This window comes from Pelophylax lessonae (genome assembly GCF_965119305.1).
Source record: "Pelophylax lessonae genome assembly, chromosome: 4".
Classification (NCBI taxonomy): domain Eukaryota; kingdom Metazoa; phylum Chordata; class Amphibia; order Anura; family Ranidae; genus Pelophylax; species Pelophylax lessonae.
The window spans coordinates 552,053,917-552,071,307 of NC_138771.1; positions in this window are offsets into that span (position 1 = coordinate 552,053,917).

Below are 17,391 nucleotides of genomic sequence, written 5' to 3' on the forward strand. Positions count from 1 at the left end.
GCTTCGCACGACCGCGCAATTGTCCGTTAAAATAACGCAGCGCTGAATCGCAAAATAGGGCCTGGTCATTAAGGGGGAAAATTTCCCGGTCCAGAAGTGGTTAAGATAAAAAAAAAACCTTCTGACTTTATAACTCCTTTAAATTCTGAAAAGAGGTAATTTTTCACTTTTTCTTTTGCAGGAAGACCCTTAACTGAAAAAATTTACTGGCTCAGCTCACTTAAAAAATAAATAAATAAATAAAAGAATAAGTGTCCATTCACACTAATACGACTTGTCAGGCGACTTGGTCAGCCTGACAAGTTGTGCACCGTCGTGGTCCATTGTGTAGTACAGGAACGGTTCTAATAGGAGCGACACAAGTCGCTCCGACTTAGAAATAGGGTCCTGTACTACTTCGGGGCGACCTGGAGTGACTTGCATAGACATTCATTTTATGAAGTCCGTGCAAGTCGCGCCGAAGTCGTGCTGCACGCGACTTCACAGGTCGCCCCCGAAGTCGTGCCGCTTCAGTGTGAATGCGGTCTTAAGACACTTGATTTTGCAAAAAAAACAAAACAAAAAGGTTCATATATCATTACATACAGGAGCTGTAAAAAACATACTGCACCCGCGATCAATGCCAGGCTCCTCCAGCTTTCTGTCCATAGTTCCTCATGGGCTTTCAGGTAAAAAGCTGGAGGAAGAATGAATGTACTATGAGCATACTGATCAGCGTGCTCGCAGTCCATTGAAAACGATGAGTCCATCTAGTTTATTTATTCACAAGTCTGTGAATAAATGATGTGGCTGTTCAGGCAGAGCCCCGCACAACTGTGCCAATTTTAAATGCGACATCGACTGCGGGGATGAGGAATCCCCGACCTCTGTCATTGGGGGGACACGGGTGGGGGGGGGGGGGTAATGCTTTTACATTTTACACCCTATATACGGGTGTAACATGTAACATGTTCCTAAAAGTGAACTTGCCCTTTAATTTTAGCAACACACTGGTTTAAAAAGGAGATATCTGAATATCTTAAAACTATGGGGTCAGAGACTGTCATAGACTGAATGCCATAGATTAACCTAAGCTTCCATTTATAACAGCAGAGGTCTAGGTCACTGTACGGAAGGTGATGTATGACGCTATTGGTAAATGCAGCTCCAAATCTGGCTTTGACAGTCTGCCTAATGTATTCTTTTTACCAGCAGCCCAGCATCGGATGAGACTGGGTGAAACCAGTACACTTATACAATGCTGCTTGAGGCAAATCAAGGCATGTAGTTTGATACAGATCCAAGAGAATTAAATGACTTGAATAATCATAATCACATGACAAATACTTATTTATGACTCCGTTTTATTCTTCTAGATATATCACTATAGTCAGACAGAATAATATTGTATATATAGGAAAGATAAGCAATACAGTGGTTATCTGAGTTTTCAAAAATGTAATGTATTGCAGCTTACCAATCATTGCATGTGGTAGCAACAATCATTCCCCCCCCCCCCCCCCCCCTCTGTTTTTACTCAATGATCTGGCCAGTAAGGCCCCTTTCCCACGAACGATCCGATCAGATCCGCCTGTCAGTTTTTTAGGTGGATCTGATAGGATCCTCCATGCATCCCTATGGGGCAGCAGGTATCAGAGGAGACAACTGCGCTGACACCCGCTGCCATCCGCATCCGATCCTGTCTGTGAAATCCGGATGGATGGAAACCCTATTTTCCATCCGTCCAGGGGATTGGATCGGATCGGATGAGAGCGGACCGCCTGAGCGATTCCCCATAGAGAGCAGCGGGGCTCTGACACCTCCCTCTCTGCACACAGAGCAGAGAGGGAGCTGTCACCTGCCTGCTCAGCGGGGATCTGTGTATTGATCCCCCGCTGAGCAGCATGGATCCACCTACGGAGGCAGACCGTGTGAAAGGAGCTTAACACACCTCCTGTATTAGAGTGCCTCTATTCTGGATGAATGAGAACAGGGGGCAGCAGCATTGTCAGTCTGGGGGGAGGGGGCGATGCACTATCAGATTTGGATACACTAGCATATTGAAGCCAAAATCCAGCTAATACATGATAAGCAGATACAGCAGTTTTTTTTCCTTTAGGGATAAAGATTTTACCTAAATAAAAGCTTATCATTGCAAGCAGCCCTGCCAGTGTTAAATGGTTTGTCTCATCCCTGTACCTGATGTATTTACAATAGAGCTTGTTCTTTTGAAAAACTTTAGACTTAAGCCCCGTACACACGTTTAGATTATCGAATGATCTGTTGTCCATTTTTTGTGGCATGCTAGTCTGATGTGGAAAGTGAAGAGGTTATTTTCATACGAATTTTCCCGTACGACAGAATTCTACTTCAGAAGTGATGTCATGTGCTGGATTGCTTTGTATGTGTTCTTTCGTCTCTGAGTATGCCTAGTCTTGCTCTTAAAAGTTTTTTCCATCGAAATCTGTACTAATGAGAAGAAAATCGGACGTTGATTTGACAGACGACAAAAATTTTATAGCCTGCACATCAGGATTTTGTCAGCCGAAAAGTCGGAGTTGGCTGTCGAAAGCACCATACTAACAATCCGAAAATCGGCAGATCGGTCGTCAAACGAATTTTCCCTACAGATTTTCTTATCGTGTGTACGGGCCTTTAAACCTAGTACACACGGGCCAATTGTCAGGCGGCATCGGCCAGTTGAAAAGAAAACAGCTGACATTTGGCTCATGTGTACGGCAACCGGTCCAACAGAAGACAGCCGTTTGGGTGTCATGACCGAAAAAGTTCTGCCAACCGACTCCCAATCAGAAGTGTTCTGGCGGATCTCACCTGTCAGAACACAATAGCACAGCAGGGGAGATCACTGTACTAACATCAAATTGTAGCACAGCAGGGGAGATCACTGTACTAACATCAAATTGTAGCACAGCAGGGGAGATCACTGTACTAACATCAAATTGTAGCACAGCAGGGGAGATCATAATACTAACATCAAATTGTTAGTAAAGTGGCTCCAACCTGAGCTGTAGTGTGCACAAGGCATTACTGGCTGGATCACCAGATGAAAATTGAAGAAAGCCCAAAAAGAAAACAAACATGACATTTAAGCATTGGAAAGTTGCAATATAATAAAAAAATGCTTTTAGGTTGAATACCCCAGGCCTGGTTTCTGACCCTGTACCTGTCCTCTTATTTGGTAACTGGTTCTTGCTGTCTCTGGCTCGTCTTGACTACAGCTTGACTGCTGAGAAGCATAGGCTCATTTATAAGCAGATAATAAACCAATACCTTGCCCCCAAAAAGACACAGAAGCTGATTAAATTGGAAATAGGGCAAGGCCACAGCTTTCTTGAACTTTGCAAAAGTAACAACTTTCCAAATGTACCAAACAACAGTGCCAGTCACGGTTATACTGTGAGCACCCGACAATGCCAGTCACAGTTCTACCGTGAGCACCCATAAAACATAAACTTACATAGTCTAAGAGGCCTGTCCTTACCGTCAGTGCCAGACAGACATTAGACTGACCCCAGAATTTAACTTGAGGGCATAGCCCATAAAGCAACATCAATTGTTGGCAAGGTCAGAACCGCCAATAAAGCTGTGACAAAACATCACAACGGACAGGGGGATGGGCAACTCTTGTAACAGCTGAATCTCCTCAGAGCAGTTGGATGTGCCGAAGCGTAGCCTTTTCCTAGAGTTCAGGCTCCACCCAGTTACCTCAGGTCTTTGTAGCCAATCCCAAGGGAGCTACTTAACTTCTTCTCTTTTAGGTTCACACTCACAGTGATGCCATGCTTCCAGCAGTTACGGCTCCCTTTCCCTAAAGGAGGTTCAAGGGGCCTTCATTGTTTCCTCCACCTGCAAGTTCCTGTACTCCACCTATGTTCCACCAATCTGAACAAACTCCAGAATGAGCATCCGCAGCATCTCAGCAGCATCCTGACTGTCTCCCGACCACCCACCATGCCAGAACCTACTGCTGGCATCTGTGCCATGCTTCATGTGACATTTATAGGTTTAAACATGTTGTAATAAATTATATTTTAATTGTATTTAAAACAGATTGCTTCTACTATTTTTTTAATAGTATCACCACACGTTTCTATCAGCAGTGCTATTACAAGATTCAGAAATATTTTACATGCTGCATGAATGGCATTTCTGAGGAAGTTTTTGGAGGGGTTAGGGAGGGAATCCTGCATTTGGGCCTCCTCAACCCCAGGCTGTTGTCAGGTCATATTTCCTTCCCATCTCATCTTTGGTAGATATTCTAGGAATTATAGGTAAGTGGCCCAATAGGAACCTGAAATCAACACTAGCTGCTGCAGAGATAAGTTCCCTGTTATGATGAATATATCAATAAGGGGTATTTAAGATATGCCTGCTTGTCTCTATGAACATGTGAGTGTAATAACTTTTAATAAATTACTTTTGCTTTAAACGGTATCACGCTATGTGCCCTGTGTTCCCTTTTTACATCTATGTGGTTCCCATGTGTCTTCCTGAGAGTACATTTTGAAGGTCTTCTCTGATGATCTGCACCTGACGGGTTTAACCCCTTTATGCGCATTTGGCTTTTCCATTAGTTTGAAAGCCAGCATCATCTGGTAAGAAGCCATCTGTCTCTTTGCTTCACTTGGGGCTTCTATTTGTTTTCTCTGCCATGAGAAGAGTGCCGTGTCCACCTACATGCTGGGATTTGTGGTTCTTCTATACAGCACAAAGTTTTTTTACCATTGGATTTTCTCATTATCATAGACTTTTCATATGGACTTCTCACTTTCAAAAATGTTTCTGGATTTATGTGCACATATGTTTAAGAATTTTCTTCGATACTCATTACTATTTAGCGCTACACGTTTTTTATATTATCTTTATGAACTTTTTCTATAGGTTTGTGTGAGCCGCTTGTTTTTATTCTATTTACATGTTTTTGATTCACCATTTCATCAGTAATAGCGCAAAATTTTTTCCTATTTATGAATAAGGTAGGGTTGACAGTTTCTTCTTCCAAATTAAGAGAAAGTGTTGGGATTGGTTGGACATTGGGTGAATTAAAGAATAGAGAACAGGAAACATACATTAAATATAAGCAAACCGCTTTAAAATTCTTAAACAAGCACCACAACATATGTATTTTATTATTTATGTAGGTTGAGGAAATGGGAGAAAAGACATGATCATTTTATAGTGTACATTTAGTCAAAACTTTTCTTTTTTTTGTATAGGGTAGGGAAGGGTTGAACTCTGTCTAAAGCCCCGTACACACGTACCGATCGTCGGCATACAAATGTTCGTCTTTTCTCCCCGGGATGTCGGTGTCTGTTGAAAAGTGCAAAGACAGCACAAGGACAGCACAAGAATTTTGTCTGCAGACTTCAGCTGACTGCAGAAGTGATGTCATGTAATGGTTAACTTTCCCTGTGTTTTTAATTTTCTGAGCATGCCCAGTCTTGCAAATCTGCGGTCTGTCGGCCGAATTCTGTACTGACAGGCGAACAATCGTCCGTTCTGGTGTCCGCAGACAAAAATTTTCATGTTTGCACGAAAGACTTTTGTCCGCGGATTGTGCGCAGACATCTGTCGGAGGCACCATACTAACACGCGTACAATCGGCAGATCTTTCGTCCGCCGACGTTTGTATGCCGACGATCGGTACGTGTGTACGGGCCTTTAGTCAAAACTTTTCTTTTTTGCTTTGGTTAGGGTTGGGAAGAGAGTTGTACCACTGCAATTATTTTTTTTTTCTTTTTTTTTTTTTTTGCTATCATGAGTCGACCCATGGGGGAAATTTTCCTTCCCCTTCTGTCCCTGAGATCCAACAGGAAGTAAGAAGAAGCGAGGGGAAATCCTATCTCAACAAAACAGATGCCCCATTTAAAAGTCGGAATTGGTTGTCGAAAGCACCATACTAACAATCCGAAAATTGGCAGAACGGTCGTCGGACGAATTTTCCCTACAGATTTTCTTATCGTGTGTACGGGCCTTTATTCTCTTACACACTCTTGAAATAAAATCTGTTCCAGAACTGAGCAGTTCCATCATAAAAAATAGGGCAGGGAAATCTAGACCAATTGCTCATTCTGTGGTTAGTAATTGAAAAGTTTTTTTTACTTTAGCAAAGTAAACTTGAAATAGCATTTACCCCCTGCCTAAAAAATGTATAAATTAATAAAATATAGTATATATAAATACACACACAATTCTGTATTATACAGCAATGTAACACATGTAAGGGTCCTTTTACACTGAGAAGTTTTTCCAGTCCTTTTGTGTTAAAAACAAAAAACGACTTTGTTAAAAATAAAAAAAAGCGCCTGAAAAGTGCTTACCTTTAAAATCAATCAATCCTTTCATACTGGGGCGGTGCCCTTTCCTTGCAGTGAAAAAAATCCTGCTTGCTGCATGTTTGGGGAGCTAAAAAAAAAGCATCAAAATAAGCTCATCCCTATTAAAATGAATGGAAACCGCCTTAAAAGCACCTAAAAAAAAAAAAAAAACGCCCCCACTAAGCATTTTTGGTGCAGTTTTTGAGTCACGTATTCTTTAACCACATACTCCCCACCCACCGTCTATTGTTCTGGGACGCCGTCATATGAACGGCCTCTCTCGCACGGGGGCGCGCAGTGTGGCGATCATGGCAGCGCCATGTTGGACACGGCGCGACCCCGATCTTGGTAAAGAGCCAATGACCTGGCTCTTTACCCATGTGATCGGCTGTGTCCAATCACAGCTGGTCACATATAAATAAAGAAGTGCCGTTTATTGGCTCTCCTCGCCTCACACTGTCAGAGTGTGAGGCAAGGAGAGCCGATCAGCGGCTCCTCCTCACAGGGGAGATCAGGACAGATAATCAGGGCACTGATCTTCAGTGCCCTGATTACAGAAAAGTGAAATAGAGTGTCAATCAGTGCCCACCATCAGTTCCCACAATGCCACCAAAAGTGCCCACAATCGGTGCCCATAGTGCTGCCAGTCAGTGCCCATCAGTGCCTGCTCATCTAGGCACTGATGGGCACTGACTGAAAGCACTATGGGCACTGATTGTGGGCACTGATGGTGCTGCCCATCATTGTCCATCAGTGCCACCTGTCAGTGCTCGTCAGTGCCCATCAGTACCGCCCGTCAGTGCCCATCAGTGCTGCCCGTCAGTGCTGCCTCTCAGTGCCCATCAGTGCCACCTTTCAGTGCCCATCAGTGCTGCCTATCAGTGACACCTACCAGTGCCCTTCAGTGCGGCATATTAGTACCTCCCATCAGTGCCTATCAGTGCCCATCAGTGCCGCCTCAGTGAAGGAGAAAAATTATTTTATTTTCAAAATTTACTCACAGAAACTTTTTTTTTTCTAAATTTTCTGTCTTTTTTCTTTTTTTTTTTTTTTGTAAGAAATAAAAAACCCAGCGGTGATTAAATACCACTAAAAGAAAGCTCTATTTGTGTGAAAAACATGATAAAAAATTGATATGGGTACAGTGTAGTATGATCACACAATTTTCATTCAAAGTGTGACCGCGCTGAAAGCTGAAAATTGGCCTGGACAGGAAGGGGGTAAAAGTGCACTGTATTAAAGTAGTTAAAAACCGCATTGCAAACGCTGCAAAAGTACCACAAAAACGCTCGATTGACACATAGGCGTTTTACTGGTAGTTTTGAAGCCAACCAGTGTGAAAGCACCCTTAAAGTAAACAAAAGATGTCTTATATTGAGTGGCACACACAACATTTTGTAACCCTTGCTGCCACTTCTGAGTTTGTTAGATAGATGACAGTGGTGGTGGCTGGTTGTTCTATATTTGGTTCATCATTTACTGGAAATGGTGTCTGTGTCTATTTTGGAAATAAGCATGCTAGGGTGGACACTTACTTTACTATAGTGCTAAAATATTAAAGATAACATATTTACAGTTTATTAAGCACATTATGTGTATATTGGTGCTAGATTTGTCAAACATGACCTAGACCACCGGGGAATAGGACGTTTTTACCGACAAACATGCGCTCCTTGTTGGAGTGAATACCGGAGGGGGCCCCCTGCAATCAGGCAACCCATACGGGATTTTCTTATGCTGTATTTATGCCCGTGTTTTTTGCAACACCGGACCACCATGGGGATCATCTTCCCTTGATCTGGCAGGGAGTTGGCTTTAATTCCTTATGATCATCAGAAAGGCCTCCCCAAGTTTATCATCTCTTCAAATTTTGAAGTAAAGGCCGCAGTTCCCTTTTTGTCATTTTTGGCTTGGCTCGCATCTCCTCTATGGGTCAACGTTAGGGGTCAGGTTTTTCTGCCTTCCCTCCCTTCCACCCACCCTCGTCCTTGTATCCACGTCATTGCTATCCCCGGCAATTAAGGGTCCAGGTTCTTTCAAGAATGTTCACTCTCGAGAAATGTCTATCAAACTCCTGAAGAAGCTATTATGAAGATGGCGAAACATGTAGAGTTGACATAATTGAGTGCTTTCTTGTGCTTTTATCATTTTAAAAGTATTGTCTGTTATGTCCTTTGTCCTTCATGTATAATAAAATGTGATTTTTATGAGAATCCAGATTTTTCTCCATCATTTGCACCTTAAAAGTCCCATTTTGCCCCTCCAATTGTATCTATAACATATTTACAGTTTATTAAGCACATTATGTGTATATTGGTGCTAGATTTGAGAATAAATAGGAAAAAGCATTATCTGTGCTACAGGTGTGATAGTCTTCTTGTGTGGCAGTCCAATTCTCATGGAGCCCAAATAGATAGTCTTCCACCTTAGGGAAACAGTAGGGCATAACTCCCAACTGTCCCTGATTTTGAGGGACTGTCCCTGATTTCCAAGGACGGTCCCTGATTTGGAACAAACTCCCTCTGTCTCTCTTTCCTCCTCCATTTGTCCCTCATTTTGGTCTGATCTATATAGTTGTATATAAAATGCACTATTTATCTTTCAAAAAGTGTTTCACATTGCTAAACATGTCATCCAATTTCTAAATTGTTGCAATTGAAATTTTTTAAATGCCAGTATAAAGGAATAGTACTGTTTAAAAAAAAAGCACTTGGGGGTTTAAGAAATCTTTTTCAAATTCTTGATTAAGGGGGTGTGGCAAGGGGTGTGTCCTATACCTGCATTCTTCATCTAATATGTGTCCCTTGTTTCCATCTAAAAAAGTTGGGAGGTATGGTAGAGACCACTATAGGCTTCCACCAACTGGAACCATCAATTAATGCACTGTGACCTTGCTGCCCTCTTTGGTCCTGGGAAACCAAAACTAGAACACAGAAAAAAGAAGGCGCACCCGCTTTATTTTTTATTATTTTCTACATTTTTGCATGATCATCGGATCGATTACAGCTTGTAGGTCACGCAGTGTTTCCCAACTCAGGTCCTCAGGGTACACTAACAGGGCAGATTTTAAGTATTACCTTGGGGAGATGCAGACTAGAATACTGAGAATATCACTGAGCAGCAAATTATATCACCTGTGATGTATTTCAGTTTTCTTGCAAACCTGGCCTGTTAGTGTGCCCTGAGGACTGAAGTTGAGAAACCCTGGCTCAGAGGACGAGGGCATGGCCATCAAAACACATTAGCTGTGCTCTACTCCTTTGCTTATTATCCTTTTGCTAGTTAAAAGTATTTTTTACTATTCAATAAACCGTTATACAGTAATGCATTAGGCTGGTACACCTTCTTCTTTTGTTTGTGTCCTAGATTTGAGAATGTTCATGATGCTTGCACTGGGGATTGCAGTCAGAAAAAATGAGAGAACAGGACAACACAGACTTTCCTTGTTTATAAAGAACTGGTGTTAATCTTAATTTGTGCTATATTTTGTAATGTGTAGAAGGAGTTGAATGTCATAGATTATACAATGTATAAGCAATGAGGATAAAAAAAAAAATTGTTAAATGCTCAGTCCACCCAAAAGTGACATTCATAGTTACAAGTTTGGTGAGCCAATTCACCTCCTTCCTTCCTATATGTCCTTAAATAAAACTCCGGCAGCTAGATATGGCCTGCCATTATTCTTGTTTCTGCTCACCTTTGCATGTTCCAGTAATTTATTTTATTCATTGGTTGAGTGACTCACTCAGCCTTCCTCTTCTGCACCCTCCTCATCCTCTCTATCTGCACCCTCTTCACTCTCTGCTGTGTGCACCCCCAAAGACACCACCACCAACACCAACCACCAACACCACCACCACCACCATATACCCTCCGCTTGAGTCACTGGAATTATTTTCCGATCCATCACAAGACATTTGCGATGCGCAGCCATTCTTGGCATCGGATCAGGAAGAGGAGGTAGCAACAGCCGCCACTCAGCAGTCTGACGACAGTACCCAGATCAGCCCAAGGAGGTTGGTCCCCGCTGTTGCTGCCTACTCCGAGATCTCGAATGTTAGTGGTGGGGAAGGTGACGTTGATGATGACATGTCTATAGACGTCACATGGGGGCCCACAAGAGAGGAAGAGGAGGGGGGTTTAGAGGGAGAGACGGACCAGCAGATAGGGAGGAGCAGTCGGAAATTGCATTGCACAGGAGGTACAAAGCAGACTGCAAATGTATCAGGAGCGAGCCATCAACCATGTACAGTCACATCTGGCGCTCCCAGGACGCCAGCACATGGCTCCACAGTGTGGGCTTTTTTTAATGTGTCTGCTGCTGACAACAGTATTGCCATCTGCAGCCTTTGCAGTCAACGCATAAGTCGCGGTAAGCCCAACACTCACATAGGGACGACCGCCTTAAGAAGGCACCTGGACTCCCATCACCGAGCCCAGTGGGAGCAACGCCGTCAGAACCCACAAAGCCACACTGCAGGCTCTCACCGTCCAGCCTCTTCTCCTTCTCCTTTCTCCTCATAATTGTCCTCCACTCCACCTTCCATCATGGTCCTGCATTCCTTTCAACTTTGCATTCACAGGCAGATCAGTGGCTGACAATTGCCCCCCCCCCCCCAATACCACAGATTGAAGCGGGGTGTTATCTGAGTATACTTTTCTAAGTGTATTTGTGTCCTGCAAAAATATTGCCTCTTTGGTGCGTTAACCCTGCTACACACAGTGCCAAACTTACTGGCCAATTTTTTGTACAACTGGTGTGATAGACCAGTGACCCCCCAATACCATAGATTGAAGTGGGGTGTTATTTAACAGTATACTTTTATAACAGTGTATTTTAGTCCTGTAAAAATGTGGCCTATTTTGCTGCGTTAACTGTACTACACACAGTGACAACAGTTACTGGCCAGTTTTTTGTAGAACTGGTGTGATAAACCAGTGGCCCCCCAATACCACAGATTGAAGCGGGGTGTTATATACCTTGTTCCACAAATACTGCACTACTCTAGAGACTTTTGTCACAGGGTAATTTAAAAAATGACATGCAGAGGAAGAGGCAGGCTCTTACGCAGGGGTTGTAGGGGTAGGGCAGGAGCAGTAGGCCGGAGTGTGAAGGCATTCTATAAATAAATAAATAAATCCACTTCAGGTGATAATCCTTCACCTTTTACCAAGCTAGGGCGCTAACCTCAAAATTAGACCTCTGTGTTACCAGCAGGTCTAATAAGCTTGTCTTTAAATGTAATCAATGGGAATGATACCACAGCTCCCCAGCAACTGTTCTGCTTCCAGCTTGTATATCAAAGAACCAGGAATGACCTCTATCCACCACCGAGACTCCCCAAAGAGAGGTTCACATAAAGAACAATGAAAGCAAAAATCTGGAGGAGACAGATCCTATCCTGTTGACTATGGGTCTGCCTGGGGGACAGAGAGCATCCTTATGAACCTCAAAATTAGACCTCTGTGTTACCAGCAGGTCTAACAAGCTTGTCTTTAAATTCATTCAAAAATCTAAGAGCGATCCGTTGAATAAAACACTCAATTTAGTTGATATTGCACTTACAGTCAAGATAATTCGATACGGCAGTGTAATAAAGCTGGTGTCCAGTCGGCATACTTAGAGATGGCAGCGGGTGACGTCAAACAAGGTAGCCTCTCCCCCCATACTCGTTACATCCTATGGGACTTCATCAGCGGGGTGGAGCTACAAACGACACCACCTCATATAAATACTCCTCGCGGCCATGGTTACAGCTGTTGCAGATTAATGCTAAACTACTTTGGGATGGAGCCGCCTACAGGGACATCTAGTGGCCACAAGGGAAAAGTGGTCCATCGGACCACCATACCACTGCTCCAATAAAGGAGTCAAAACTTTGGACACACATGCCGGACTCCATGGCGGAGTAATTTAGCATCAAGCTGCAACAGCTGTAACCATGGCCGCGAGGAGTATTTATGTGAGGTGGTGTCGTTTGTAGCTCCACCCTGCTGACGAAGTTCCATAGGACGTAACGCTAATGGGGGGAGGGGCTACCTTGTTTTACGTCACCCGCTGCCATCTCTTAGTAAGCCGACTGGACACCGGCTTTTTTACACTGCCGTATTGAATCATTGAATCATCTTGACTGTAAGTGCAATATCAAATAAATTGAGTGTTTTATTTAACGGATCGCTCTTAGATTTTTGCTTTCATTGTTCTTTATGTGTAACTCCCTTTGGGGAGTCTCTGTGGTGGATTTAGGTCGCTCCTGGTTCTTTACTCTAAATGCTGGAAGCGGAACAGTGGCTGGGGAGCTGCGGTATCATTCCCATTGATTGAATTTAAAGACAAGCTTATTAGACCTGCTGGTAACACAGAGGTCTAATTTTGAGGTGAGCCCAGTAGCTTGGTAATAGGAGAAGGATTATCACCTGAAGTGGATCCCGGTCTCATCATCTTCCTCACTTGTCATTTGATCTCCTTCTGTATATGGGACTTTTGGGCTTACCTGTCCTCCTTTTATATTATTTATATTACTTATATTATTTTCATAGTACATATATATTAATCTGTATAGTATGTTCTTAGCACATTTATATTCATCTGTATACTACATTTATAGTACATATACATTTTAAAATTACTGTTTATAGTTTATATTATCATTCTATTTAACTATGTAAATCATGTAAAAACTGTATATCCTGTACTTGCTGTTATTGCACTCTGGTTAGACCCAAACTGCATTTCGTTGCCTTGTACTTGTACATGTGTAATGACAATAAAGTTGAATAAATAAAAATAATTTAAAGAAAAATCATATCTGAGATATTTTTTATACATATTGCATTTTAGCTGATGTTCCAACATTTATTACGCTGCACTTATTTATGTTTGTTATTTCAGTTTTGGGTTTGGTGATTAACCTATTTGTGTTCAACTCCATATTTATTTACCTATTAATTTTCACTTTTTGCGCTGATTGCATTTTGCTTATAATCTCATCAAATGCATTATGGAAATCTTGGGTGACATTAAACTAGAGAATTATTTTAAAAAACACTTTTTACACACTACACTGCAAAGTGAATTGTTCTGTATTAAAAAAAAAAAAAAAAAAAGAAAACCCACCCCAATCATGCTATTTGGTCTAGGTGACGTAAAACCAATCCACTACTGAGATATTACTGCCACATTCAAGTAATAAATGAGACACAACTTAATCTAGAATTTATTATTAATGACTTTTATTGCAGTATCCAGTGTAATATAAATTAGTCAAAGTCAGTGCAGTAGTATCTAAAGCTTATTATTTTCTTTTTTTTTTTTTTCCTCTTCTCCGGCTGTGTTTTTCCTTTTTTTATTCAAGCCTGTAATTGAATGTAGGATATACTATGATTAGAATTGTAAACCATAAACCCCAATAAAACACATCTCAAAAAAAAGAAAAGGCAAAACAAGCATGTAATATATTGCTGATAGATTGAACTATCACAATACCCCCTGTCCTCTTGTACCTAAAATAGATGGGTGGGGTCCTGTAGTCCTCAGAACAATATAACTGATAACTTCTTGTGCTCTCTGCCTGTGTTGCCCTATTATCAGCTGTCTTCTGGCAACATCAAGCATAGAAAATGTTTGTGCTTATTAATCATAGATAACAAAATGCTTTCAAACGTATATTTAAGAAACAAAAATAAATAAGAGAAGTTCATTGTATGACTCAATTCACATCTATGCATTTTACGATTCATGCGTTCTACAGTGCATTTTGATGTGCGTTTTGGCACATGTGATTTTATAGCGTTTTGCAGTTTTTATTTTTTTTTTATTTTTTGGCCAATTTGTTGTTAGGTAGATTAAAAAAACGCAAAATGCAAATTGAAGTTAAACCGTGGCAAAAACGAACTACATGCTTTTCTGCAGCTTCTCCATTGAAATCTATGAAACCAGATGTAGCACTCTACAAGGTAGGTGATAGGTAAAGCATAGTGGGCCTTGGATGCCTAACAGCAGGGCCATGATTTTCAGCTGGGCTGTCATGTCTCCAAGGTGTGGCTGTTGAGACTGGGAAGTCTCCTCACTGTGCTCCATGAGAGGGTTCTCATTGGGCAGTGGAAGAAACCCAGCCAATGTCACACTCAGGCCTGTATCTACCCCAGACTGGCAGATTCTGCCGCACAGCATTCTAGGAGTGGGTATAAGTTTAAAGGGAACACATGTCGCAGCGTCTTTGGTGGGAAGCATAAGGTTATTGTAAGGAGTATAGGTGTCACAATTGTTATTATTGGAGGTCCCTGTATTTAGATAATACATTTTCGACCTAACCTAAACATGCATATAAAGAGGTGTTCTGTTCAGCGGTCAGAACTAAAGTTGGTTAAATGGTCAAAACGAATATAGGGACACGGGTATTCAATATTTTAAATAATAACAAGTTTATTAATGAAAATTTGGACTTATAATCATAACCGTACAGTATATAATTCTTTATGTACCAGTATATTCATGAGGAACAAGACATACAACATAAAACGATAAACATATAACAAAGTACCGGCCGGTGCATATTAATTCAATCACAGGGCTAATTTTCACTATTTCGGTTAGATACCGGGAGTATATCTTCCTGTGATTTGTGTCTGTGGATAAACGGAGTGTAGTACAAAAAAAGTAGTGGTGGTTTAAAAGTTTAAGATGTTCTGAAAAAATTGCGGTTTTGGAAGGTAGGTCTGATAGGATGGCTATTTTCTGTTTAGCATCTTTGAAAAGTAAATTCTGGGGTGCCGGTGTGCAGTCCGGAGTCTGTCCTAATACTTTGGACTCCTGTGGTAATTACCGTTGCTTCACCTTTTCACATTTCCTCCCTTTTACTTTTCCAGATACTGGTTGGGTAAGTGATTTCTCAGCGGTTTGTAGATAGAAAGAGATGGGGATTTCCTGTGGTTCGTTATCACATATGGTTCCCTTTTATGGCGGGTGTATAGAGTGGTGCCAGGGGTATTTGCTGGTGGTTGATAATACCGTATCTCTTTTGGGGACTATGCAGAGTGTTTTTTGTAGGGCGGATAGGTGTTGGGTTTTAACTCTCAAAGTTATTTCTCCTAGGGTGTCTTTAAATCTTTCTCCCCACTCTGTCAGCTATTTTTTGCCGATGTTTCACCCCTCTACTGATGTGTATCAGTGCGTTTGGGGACTATGCAGAGTGTGCTTATACAGGGCGGGTAGGTAATGGTTACAACAGTACAACTCCTCCGGTACCCGTCTATTCCAATGCACCGCTCACCTATTGTTTTTCCCCCACTCTGTCAGCTATTGGCTGATTCTTCACCCCTTCTTCCGTTGTATTTCAGTAAAATCTTGCACTTACCTGACCTTCACTCTATAGCCGCTCATTCCGTCTTCTATCTTCCGCTGTTTCCTTGTTGCGGTCGCCGATCCTCGACCTTTCGCTTCCGTTTGCTTTCTCCGTTGTCCGCGTCTGAGACACTGGTGGGCGTGCCGGCGGTGGTGGTGACGTCAACGCGTTTCGCTTCTAAGTGGCGTAGCTTCGTCTGGACGAAGACGCGGACAACGGAGAAAGCAAACGGAAGCGAAAGGTCGAGGATCGGCGACCGCAACAAGGAAACAGCGGAAGATAGAAGACGGAATGAGCGGCTATAGAGTGAAGGTCAGGTAAGTGCAAGATTTTACTGAAATACAACGGAAGAAGGGGTGAAGAATCAGCCAATAGCTGACAGAGTGGGGGAAAAACAATAGGTGAGCGGTGCATTGGAATAGACGGGTACCGGAGGAGTTGTACTGTTGTAACCATTACCTACCCGCCCTGTATAAGCACACTCTGCATAGTCCCCAAACGCACTGATACACATCAGTAGAGGGGTGAAACATCGGCAAAAAATAGCTGACAGAGTGGGGAGAAAGATTTAAAGACACCCTAGGAGAAATAACTTTGAGAGTTAAAACCCAACACCTATCCGCCCTACAAAAAACACTCTGCATAGTCCCCAAAAGAGATACGGTATTATCAACCACCAGCAAATACCCCTGGCACCACTCTATACACCCGCCATAAAAGGGAACCATATGTGATAACGAACCACAGGAAATCCCCATCTCTTTCTATCTACAAACCGCTGAGAAATCACTTACCCAACCAGTATCTGGAAAAGTAAAAGGGAGGAAATGTGAAAAGGTGAAGCAACGGTAATTACCACAGGAGTCCAAAGTATTAGGACAGACTCCGGACTGCACACCGGCACCCCAGAATTTACTTTTCAAAGATGCTAAACAGAAAATAGCCATCCTATCAGACCTACCTTCCAAAACCGCAATTTTTTCAGAACATCTTAAACTTTTAAACCACCACTACTTTTTTTGTACTACACTCCGTTTATCCACAGACACAAATCACAGGAAGATATACTCCCGGTATCTAACCGAAATAGTGAAAATTAGCCCTGTGATTGAATTAATATGCACCGGCCGGTACTTTGTTATATGTTTATCGTTTTATGTTGTATGTCTTGTTCCTCATGAATATACTGGTACATAAAGAATTATATACTGTACGGTTATGATTATAAGTCCAAATTTTCATTAATAAACTTGTTATTATTTAAAATATTGAATACCCGTGTCCCTATATTCGTTTTGACCATTTAACCAACTTTAGTCTTTGGTGGGAAGCAGAGTCTCAGGAGGGAGTATACGGCTGTCTCTCCTCCTGTCAGAGGAATCGGGTGTCCCAGGCCGCTTGCCTAAAGGTGACAGAGGGCTGAGCTGAGCTGCAGAGAGGATCCGGTGTGCCGAGGACCAGCGGAGCTGAGAGGGGTCCAGTTTCAGGAAAGCATTCGCAGTTCGTGAGTACTGCAAACTTCCCCTGGGGGTCTGCCTAGTGAGAGGGGACCACTCCGGTGAAGCTCGAAGGGATCCAGGGGCTAGCTAGCCAGTGCAGGAGCAAGTGTAAAGGGGGTGCCAGTGTTGACCCTGAAGTGTAAAGGGGTGCCTAGTGAGAGGGCCCTGAAGTGTAGAGAGGGTGCCTAGTGAGAGGACCCTGAAGTGTAGAGGGGATGCCTAGTGAGAGGA